At 44.8% G+C, this 10,297-nt stretch overlaps 1 long non-coding RNA gene across 1 annotated transcript; it reads left to right on the forward strand.

Moving 5' to 3' along the window:
• Positions 1-1,977: 1,977 nt before the first annotated feature.
• LOC123509205 lies at positions 1,978-7,938 on the forward strand. The gene is made up of 3 exons (XR_006676162.1): positions 1,978-4,849; positions 5,109-5,265; positions 7,027-7,938. It is a non-coding gene; the product is annotated as an uncharacterized LOC123509205 (long non-coding RNA).
• The last annotated feature ends 2,359 nt before the right edge of the window (positions 7,939-10,297 follow it).

Below are 10,297 nucleotides of genomic sequence, written 5' to 3' on the forward strand. Positions count from 1 at the left end.
TCACTCCTCCCTTACAAGTTAGCCTCCTTCACATCTTCAACACCAGTTGGCTGTCAGGACACTTCCCTACAAGTTGGAAGTCCTCCATTCTCATCCCTATCCCCAAACCAGGGAAGGACCCAACACGACCATCCTCCTACAGACCCATCGCCCTCCTCTCCAACATAGGCAAGCTATTGGAGCGCCTGGCAACCACCCGTCTCACCTGGTGGCTGGAGATGAAACACCTACTGAGTGATCAGCAGTGTGGTTTCCGACCCACAGGGGTACCCTGGACGTGCTGGGTCAGATGGAGTATCACATTTGTGACACTTACCGCAAGCTGCAGGTCATGACATCCCTCTTCGTCGACCTCGAGGGACCATTTGACTCAGCACCACACACGGGAATCCTCTACAAGCTGGCCAACATGGGCATCACAGGCACCACTCTTTCCTGGGTGAAGGACTTCCTTTCTGGTCGCTCTTTCCAGGTAGCAGTGGGTGCCTCCAAGTCTGCCCTGCACTCCATACAGCGAGGTGTCCCCCAGGGGTCTGTACTCAGCCCACTCCTCTTCAGCTTCATTCTGGCAGACCTCCACCTCCCTCCCCATACTCACCTACTTATTTATGCAGATGACATCACCATCGTCAGCAGGGCAGCTGCCCTCCACCCATCTCCAGGAAGCTGCCACATCACTGGGAAGCTGGCTGACCACCTGGGGACTCACAGTCAGCGCCCAGAAGAGCACACCCATGTGCTTTACGCTAAAAAAACTCTGCACCCACCCCGCAGTCACCATCCGAGGGGAGGCTGTCCCCTACTCCACCACCCACACCTTCCTCGGGCTTCGTCTGGAGGGTCCACGTCTGTCATGGCATGCCCATGTCGATTACCTCCGGTATACCTGCTCCAAACGTGTAGATGTCATGAAGAGGCTCTCTGGTATAGGCTGGGGTGCCAACAGGGACCTCCTCATCAAATACTACCTGGCTGCCATCCGATCTAAGCTGATGTATGGGTGCTGTTTTTATGGGTCAGCTGCACCATCCACCCTTGCAAAGCTTGACCCCATTCAGAATGCTGCTCTGAGGATCTCTTTGGGTGCCATGAGCTCCTCACCAACAGTCTCCATCCATGCAGAGAGTGGCATTCTCCCCCTAAGTGCCTACAGGAGACAAGCTCTTTGCCACCAATACCACCGCATCATGAGCCTACCTCCCTCACATCCTCTCATCACTCTATACACCACCTCTGGAGTGGATCAGCACTCACCTGTATGGTTTCCTGGTGCCAGGCAACCACTGCTTGTGAGAGCTCTCCTAGCTCATGCCATCCTAGACTTGCCTCCACCACCTCCACAACCCATCAGCCCACACTCACCACTACCACCCTGGCTGGACATCTCAGACAAGATCAACCTGCACCTTCCTGGCCTCCCTCCCACTCATGGTTCTGCTGGTGTCCTAGCTCCCACCCTCTTTCTACAGCTGGACAGAACCTTATACCACCACCACCTCAGAATATATACTGATGGCTCCCACTCCCTTCACCCCCTCCACAGCTGCAGCCATCTATTTACCTGCATCCTCTACCTGCACGACGTGGAGGCTCCCACCAGACACCGATGTCCTGACAGCGGAACTCTATGCCCTTCAGCAAGCCCTCAACCACCTCACCACACTCTCCTCTACAGGCTCAGCAGTTATTTATACTGACTCCCTCTCCTCCCTGCACCTCCTTCAATCCCGCCATCCAACCTCATCCACCTTCCTCGTTCACTCCATCCAGCGGACGCTGCTACAGCTTCCCACTATGGGTTGGGGGGTAACCCTACAGTGGGTTCCATCCCACTCAGGCATCCGAGGAAACGAGGTTGCCGATGCTGCGGCCAAGATGGGCTTGTCGGAGGTAAACATCACTCCGCTCCCTCTCCTCTCTCCACCGCCAAGCGCATTATCTCCAGAAAATGTCACTCCACCTGGGACACCTCCTCAACACTGCTCTCCTCACCACTTCTCTGGGCCAGTACAGGTGTAATTCCTCCCCACAACCCTGGATGCGACAGCAGTCCCGTGCACTAGACGTCGCCCTCACCCGTCTCCGCCTGGGCCACACCAGACTCACTGCTCACCTGCATCGCCTGCACCTGTCCCCTGACCCATACTGCCCATGGTGCAGGACTGTACCTGAAACCATCGAACACTTCCTTCTCCACTGCCCACGCTTTCACTCTCACCGTGTTGTGCTACGTTCCCGACTCCTTGCCCTGGACGTGGCAACATTCGACCTGCCCACCCTGCTGGCGGCAGCAGGCGTTCACCCGTCACGGCAACCCACTGTCATCCGCCTCACCTGTGCCTTCCTCAAAAAGACTGATCAGCTGTCACGCCTGTGATAACATCACGGGCCTCCTCCAGGGCTCATAGGATCCAGCGGATCTTCACGGCCCTCAACACGAAGAAGATAACACAGATAAGGGAGTTCTTGTGCCAGTTGGGGCAAACTTGCTTTTGAAATTACATTTTGCGTTCAGAATTACTGTTTGAATGCTTATGCTGTCAAGTGAACCTAATGAGAAAAAAAGACACCCTCCTTGGCGTTTGGCATCGGCACCATGGGATGGATTATGGACACTGGACAGTGGCGCGAGAAATCTGTGCCTGCTGTCCTGCTCGCTGTTCTTCCTTCTTATCACCTTTCCTCCTTAAAAGGCAAGTATTCCTGGCAGTAGAATTAATGTCAATGTAGCTTAAGTGCACAGAGATAAGTTTGTGGTTCGTGAGGCTTAGCTGGCATGGAGGGAGAATTGTCTTACTGGATCGGTATCCGGTCATTTCGCCCACATGCCATTTCGCCACTCTATGAAGTCATTTCGCCCACAGGTCATTTCGCCCACACTGTGGCATGGTTGCCAACCTGATTTTGCAGATAGTTGTAGGATATACCGAAGGCGGGATAGTACGATAATAGCTCATAATTATCTAGTATGTCACAACTATAGGTAAACGCAACTAGGTAAAATACACACCACTGATCTATAATATACTACTGGATGGCTTATGGTGTAATTCATGAGGGAAAATTGTCTTGTCACTATCAGGCACACTAGATTACATTTCGCATTAGGAGCACTGTCACTCTCAGGCACACTAATTGAAAAGTTAGAGAGAGAGAGAGAGAGAGAGAGAGAGAGAGAGAGAGAGAGAGAGAGAGAGAGAGAGAGAGAGAGAGAGAGAGAGAGAGAGAGAGAGAGAGAGAGAGAGATAGCACACTAGATTACCAGTGGTGAGGGATGAAGCAGAACAGCGCGCGAGTACTTGGTTACACTGAGCACTTTGTGCAAAACCATGGTTCGTTGGCCATAAATTTCCCACGTATTATACGACGGTAGTCTTCCTGACTAATGCCAGTGTTACATTCCGGTGCTGCCACTGGTCACATATTACATTTATTTAACTGTCTTTTGATAAAAGTTTATTTTTAATTTTTTGTAATTGCTTTCTGAATCTTGCATATATGCAGGTATTTGTTAAAAGTTTCTTTTTAATTCACCACTTTCTTAATCTTACATGTATGCAGATGTTTTTTTTTTTTTTTTTTTTTTAATATATGTGGGCGAATTGACTTGTAGGCGAAATGACCGTAATTCATTGGAGCAAACGAAGGAGAATTAAGCAGCAGGTTTCAGTTCATTTAGAATATTTGCGTGAAGCAAGAGACAAACAAGATGTTGAACGACCAGCACAAGCAGATTATAGTGGTTCTGACCAACAGAATACTACTGAGAATTCCAAAGTTTGTCATGTTAGTGAAATACATCAGAAAATTTCTGAGCCAGACTGTGAGGATGATGAACAGGGTCAGGAAGGACTAAGCTGTTATGAACAGCATCATTATGATTTGCCCTGTCAACAACTGTGTTCATCTGGAAGTGATTCTGATGTTACAGATTCAGCTTTTGAAATTTCAGGTCATGATGATTATTTAATGTCATCCAAGCTTACTAAATGGGCTGTTGATTTTAAAATCTCACAGTGCAATCAATAGTCTTTTGGAAATATTATTTAAATATCAGCCTAGTCTTCCAAAGGATGCAAGAACACTGCTAAGTACTCCATGGTGCTATGACATTCAGCAGGTTGCAGGAGGATCTTATCATTATTTTGGTGTGGAAGCCTCACTTGTAAGAGTTTTGTCCCATAAGTTAACAACAAAAACACTGAAAGATGAACACATAGTACTTCAAATTAATGTAGATGGTCTGCCTTTATTTAAGAGCTCAAACAGCTAGTTTTGGCCCATATTAGCAAGAGTTAATCATCCAGTTGAGAGTGAACCATTCATCATAGCAATATATTGTGGCAGCCATGAACCAGGGAATGTTTCAGAATATCTACAGGATTTTGTTACTGTACCGAGCTGTATTGTGTCAAAGCCACCACAGCTACCACAGCCTGAAAGTCTAGATGTAAACGGTAATGCACTTTCTTCTTTTGAAGTTATTTAACACTATTATAGGTAACTTATTGCATTTAACTTGAAACGCAGTACAAGTATGCTCGTTTTTGGGTTGTGATTAGTATTTTGCTTGTATTATATGTTAATAGCTTGGTATTACAGGTTATTATGTGCTTATAAGTAATGTGTGTTTGATATTACAGCTCGAGATGCAAGAATTTTTATGGTGTTGGAAGAATTACGCACTATACTGCATTCCCACTCCACCAAGCTGAATACTATCCTCAGACACCACAGTGTGCAGGAACAAGATCAAGCAGTACCTGAGGGTATTCACTTCCCAGTGAAGGAAATCCAAGATATGGATGCCCTTGAAACCAAACTGATGGATCCTGACCTAGAGAAAAAAGTAAGTTTTGTGAACAATTACTATTTGTTATTGAATCCTTCAAATTGCAGTAGAAATAGGTGCAGGTTTTTTGTAAATTTAGGTCAAATTTTATTTAATTTGCAGTTTTGACAAACTAGTACAACACTTGCTGGTAATTCTTGACACTAGAACCACATACATTTTTGGCCTATGATGTGAACTCAAAGTGAATGTGGTGCTGTACAGTTTTTCATGCATCCTTCACTTGCATACTACTGCAAAGTTTCCACTCTTTCAGATTGTCAGTCTGTGTGTAATAGGTGGATCAGGCCTGCCAGCACAGTGAGGCGCATTCTGCGACACAGTGTCCAACTCCCTGGCCATCCACTTCAATTGGTGTGGCAAAGGAATGAAACGGAGCTTTTGCACAATGAAGTTGAAGGATACTATAATTAGTAAGTGCTTCATGATACAGTCATAGGCTAGTAGTGATCTCACGAATAACAAGTGTGATGGGCACCGTCTTAATCCCCTTTAATTTATTATTTCATTATATGCGTAGCCTATGGCCTCAAGCGCGGGCTGTCACTGTTCCGCTGTGCGACCAACCACCCTCTCTTTGTTTCCACCATTTTGTGTGCCTGCGAGCCTTGCATCAGTACCGAGTTAGCCTTCAGCGGAGATAGACACCACTCTCGTCGGTCTGGCACAGTGAGAGACGCGTGTTGGCTGGGCTTTCGAAGTACTCGCTGGTCATTGGTCTGGGAGTTGTGCCCTCCCTTGAGTAGCTGGCTTGTTAATCGGTAGACCGTGGCTGTAGAACAACGGGCTTGTTGTTCTGAGAAAGTGTGGCCGGTTGGGGCTGCATTTCTCGTGCGTTCGTCCACTCGAGTGTGGCGACGCGGAGAGACACGCTTTGTCTCGTCCTGTTTGTTTTGTTGGTGGCCGTGGTCACCAGTGTGGTTTGTTGGGCGGCTGTGTGCCCCCACCATCTGTTGTGTAGTATCAATAGTATACTGTTTACAGTCTCAAGGTAGCCTTCAGCGGAGATAGACACCACTCTCGTCGGTCTGGCACAGTGTGGGGAGATTCGTGTTGCTGGGTTTCTCTTGTTGTTCATTAGTCATTGGTCTGGGAGTTGTGCCCTCCCTTGAGTAGCTGGCTTGTTACTCGGTAGACCGTGGCTGTGTAGAACAACGGGCTTGTTGTTCTGAGAAAGTGTGGCCGGTTAGGGCTGCATTTCTCGTGCGTTCGTTCACTCGGGTGTGGCGACGCGGAGGGACGTGTTATTGTTTCGTCCTGTTTTTGCTGTTGGTGGTTGTAGTCACCAGTGTGGTTTGGTGGGCGGCTGTGTGCCCCCATCATCTTTGATGTAGTATCAGTAGTATACTGTATTGTAGTGGTAGTAGCCACGCACACTATTGAATGCTGAGAGGCTTCATGCTGGCCAGTGGTGTGTAGTTGTCGTCCGCCAGACTTGTCTGTGACGAGTATCTGGACTCCGTGTATAGCAGTTGTCACCCGTAGGTGGTGTCTGGGCTTGTGTGTACTACATCACCGGATGTGCTGTACACATCATATATTGTAATAGTAGTGTAGGCTAGGGGTGTCAGTCTGACAGGTGTCAGGAAGCACTTGTCGTAATAGGATAGTATAATAATATATATACTGCGCGTGTTGTCACAGTCTGTGATTCATCACCGTCTGTGGACAAGGCGTGCGGAGAGGCATTAATACTTCATAGAGAAGTGGGTGGAATTGTCCTTGTGGGCGGTTTCTCTAGGGGGTGTTAAGGCCTTGCCCTGTTACACATAGCATCTACCATTTATAAATTCTACTTGGTTGGGTACAGGAGGAGAAGGAGTTGCTGAGGAGATTCCCTTACAGTGAGGGAAATTATACACTGTTGGCGACCTTGAAAGAACCTGAGGGTTATGGCGGCTGTGAGTTATAGTAGTGGGGACTCTGTGGAGTGTTTTATAATCCCCACTGTACTGACCGTCACGAAGTTGGCGATTTTGCCAGAATAACACTCTAGTGAGCTGTAGCAGTTAACCGCAGCCGTGTGGCGTGTACGTAACACAAGTAAACATTGAAAGAGGCCTTTGGTATGCAGGACTGTAATGTAATAGGATTACTCATTTCTAACTCTTTACATTTCAGATTTGAGTACATTTAAATTTACTGAATTTAAAGGCAGATTTCTTTTTTACCAGAAAGTGTCCGCAAGAATGCAGAGCACAAGAGTGCAACAGCTGCCTCAGTTGAAAAGTAATGAAGGAGTGGTTTCGAACAGCCAGGGATCAAGATGGAGACCGTCGAAGGAGAGATGTAAGAAGTTGTTAGAGCAGTGATACTGCTTAGACTTGCTGGCATTGCATATTTTAAAGTTTCTCTCTCTCTCTCTCTCTCTCTCTCTCTCATGTGTACCTTAATGCAACATAAAATACTCAGTTTACTGGTACCATGCCAAGCTTCCATGCTACAGTGACACCACACATTCCAGTTTCCTTCCTCCATGTATCTTGAAGCTGTTATGCCACTTCTCCATTCACCTTGACATGCACCTGTATCCCTTTGAAGTGCTTCCACGCCTCTTAATGGTCTGCCTACTCCATATGCACACCTTATCACATCCCACATAGCCCCAAGTCGGTCTATTTACATGCCTTCTCATTTATAAATGCCTGTATCTTAATTTCTTTCTCTTTGCTGTAATGTTTCACCAGCAAATTCAATAGTTAATAAAATGTTGTGGACAGCATTCCTTTAATGAGAGCCACTTTTATTTATATATTTTACTTATTTGTTTTTTATAATTACTATTTATATAGGATGTAGGGATAGGATAATTATGGTATTAATTATGTGAACACTGAGATTAAGAATAAAATTCAGGATAGATAACAGTATTTTTGCACTAACACCAGCACAAAGATATTAGTAATTTATTAATGTTTGTTTTCATGGAAATGATTAATACTGCTGTTACTGAGAATTATATTAGTGAAAGAATATTAATTGTTCTGTATCAAGGAAGTAATTTTTATAGCTACACATCATGTACAGTATTGCCAAAGAGTGTGTGTGTGTGTGTGTGTGTGTGTGTGTGTGTGTGTGTGTGTGTGTGTGTGTGTGTGTGTGTGTGTGTTTACCTAGTTGTAGCTTTACAGCGCCTGGGCTTTATGCTCGTGTGGCCCCGTCTCCATATCTACACTTATCCAAATTTTCTTTAAAACTATGTACACTCTTTGCTGACTCCACTTCCTCACTCAAACTGTTCCAAGTCTCAACACATCTTTGCGGGAAACTAAATTTTTTAACATCTCTCAGACATCTTCCCTTCCTCAGTTTCTTACTATGCGATATTGTGCTTCTAATGTCATAGTCTTCTCTCAGGATTAGTTTCTCATTATCCACTTGATCCATTCTGTTAATCAGTTTATAAACTTGTATCAGATCCCCTCTCTCTCTTCTCTGTTCCAGGGTTGGTAGATCCATAGCTTTTGGTCTCTTCTCATATGTCATCCCTTTAAATTCTGAAACCATTCTTGTAGCCATTTTTTGTAGTCTCTCGAATTTCCTTTTGTTTCTTTTTATGAGGGGTCCAAACAACTCCTACATATTCCAATCTAGGTCTTATTTTAGTACTTATCAATTTCTTCATCATTTCTTTGTCCATGTAGTGAAATGCTAATCCAATATTCCTTAGCAAATTATACGTCTCTCTGAAAATTTCATCTATATGGCTTACCAGTTGATTGTTTTCTTCCATTGTCACTCTCAAGTCCTTTTCCTTTTTACTTTTCTAGTTCTACTCCATCTCCCATCTTATAGATTCCCACTGGTTGTCTTTCACTTTTTCCCATTTCCATGACATGTCTTTTGTCGACATTGAATTCCATCTCCCATTTTTTACTCCATTTCCAGATCTTGGTCTTCCTGTAGTATTTCACAATCCTCTTTTTGTTTAATGACTCTGCACGTGCAGTTTCGCATCGTCCGCAAACAGATTTATGTAGCTGTTCATTCCCTCTGGCATGTCATTTATATATACGAGAAAAAGTATTGGCACCAATACTGACCCCTGTGGCACTCCGCTATCTACTGTTCTCCACTTGGACTTCATATATTTAACTATCATCCTTATTTCTCTCCCCCTCAAGTAATTTTTCATCCATCTCAATGTGCTTCCTTTTAAGCCACCCTACTCCTCTAACTTCCATAGTAATCTTTCATGTGGCACTTTGTCAAACGCCTTTTTTAAATCTAAATAAATACAGTCAATCCATCCCTCTCTCTCTCTCTTGTACTTTATTAACTATTCTAGAGTAGAAACTCAATAAATTTGTTACACATGACCGACCTTTTCTAAAACCAAATTGGCTATTTGATAATAATTCGTTGTCTTCAAGAAACTCAATCCATTGCTTCTTTAGTACTTTTTCACACATCTTGCATATTACACTAGTTAGTGATACCGGTCTGTAATTTAAAGGTTCTTCCTTCCTTCCGCTCTTATATATGGGAACCACCTCAGCTCTTTTCCACTCCACTGGCACTGTTCCATTTTCTATTGAGAATTTTATGATGTATATTTTGTATATTTTAGTTAGTGTGTGTGTGTGTGTGTGTGTGTGTGTGTATTTACCTATTTGTGTATTACAGGGCCCGAGCTAAGCTCTCTGTGACCTGTCTCCTTGTCCATTCCTGTCATATCTCTTTCATCTGATTGACACACACCGCGTCAACGACATCTTCCACTTATCAATGCTACGATGCGGGAAACTGTATTTTCTCACGCCATTTAGACAGATGTCTTTTATCAGCTTTTTTCCATGTCCTCGGAGATGATTACTTGTGGTCAACTTTATCAACTCTCTATCCAGTATGTCAATCTTGTTCACCAATTTATACAAAGTTATCATGTCTTCTCTTGTTCTTCTCTCTTCTAATGTGGTCAGCCCCAGCTTCCTCAGTCTTTCCTCATAGTCTGACTCCCTGAGTCCTGGTACCATCCTTGTTGCCAGCCTCTGTACCCTTTCCAAATGACAGACCAAGGATATTCATTGTGGAAGAGGAAGACAGGCGAATGTCATTGAAGAAGAGGGGATAGTTGTCTGGAAGGTTGTGTCGAGTTGATAGATGGAGGAATTGAGTTTTTGAGGCATTGAAAACTACTAGATTTTCTCTGCCCCAATCGGAAATCTTAGAAAGATCGGAAGTCAGGCGTTCCGTGGCGTCCCGCGTGATCTGTTAATTTCCTGAAGGGTTGGATGTTTCTGAAAGAACGTGGAAAGATGTAGGGTGGTATCATCAGCGTAGGAGTGGATAGGGCAAGAAGTTTGGTTAAGAAGGTCATTAATGAATAATAGAAAGAGAGTGGGTGACAGGACAGAACCCTGAGGAACACCACTATTAATAGGTTTAGGAGAAGAACAGTAGCCGTCTACCACAGCAGCAATAGAGCGGTCGGAAAGGAAACTT

The sequence above is a fragment of the Portunus trituberculatus genome, chromosome 26 (assembly GCF_017591435.1).
Source record: "Portunus trituberculatus isolate SZX2019 chromosome 26, ASM1759143v1, whole genome shotgun sequence".
Classification (NCBI taxonomy): domain Eukaryota; kingdom Metazoa; phylum Arthropoda; class Malacostraca; order Decapoda; family Portunidae; genus Portunus; species Portunus trituberculatus.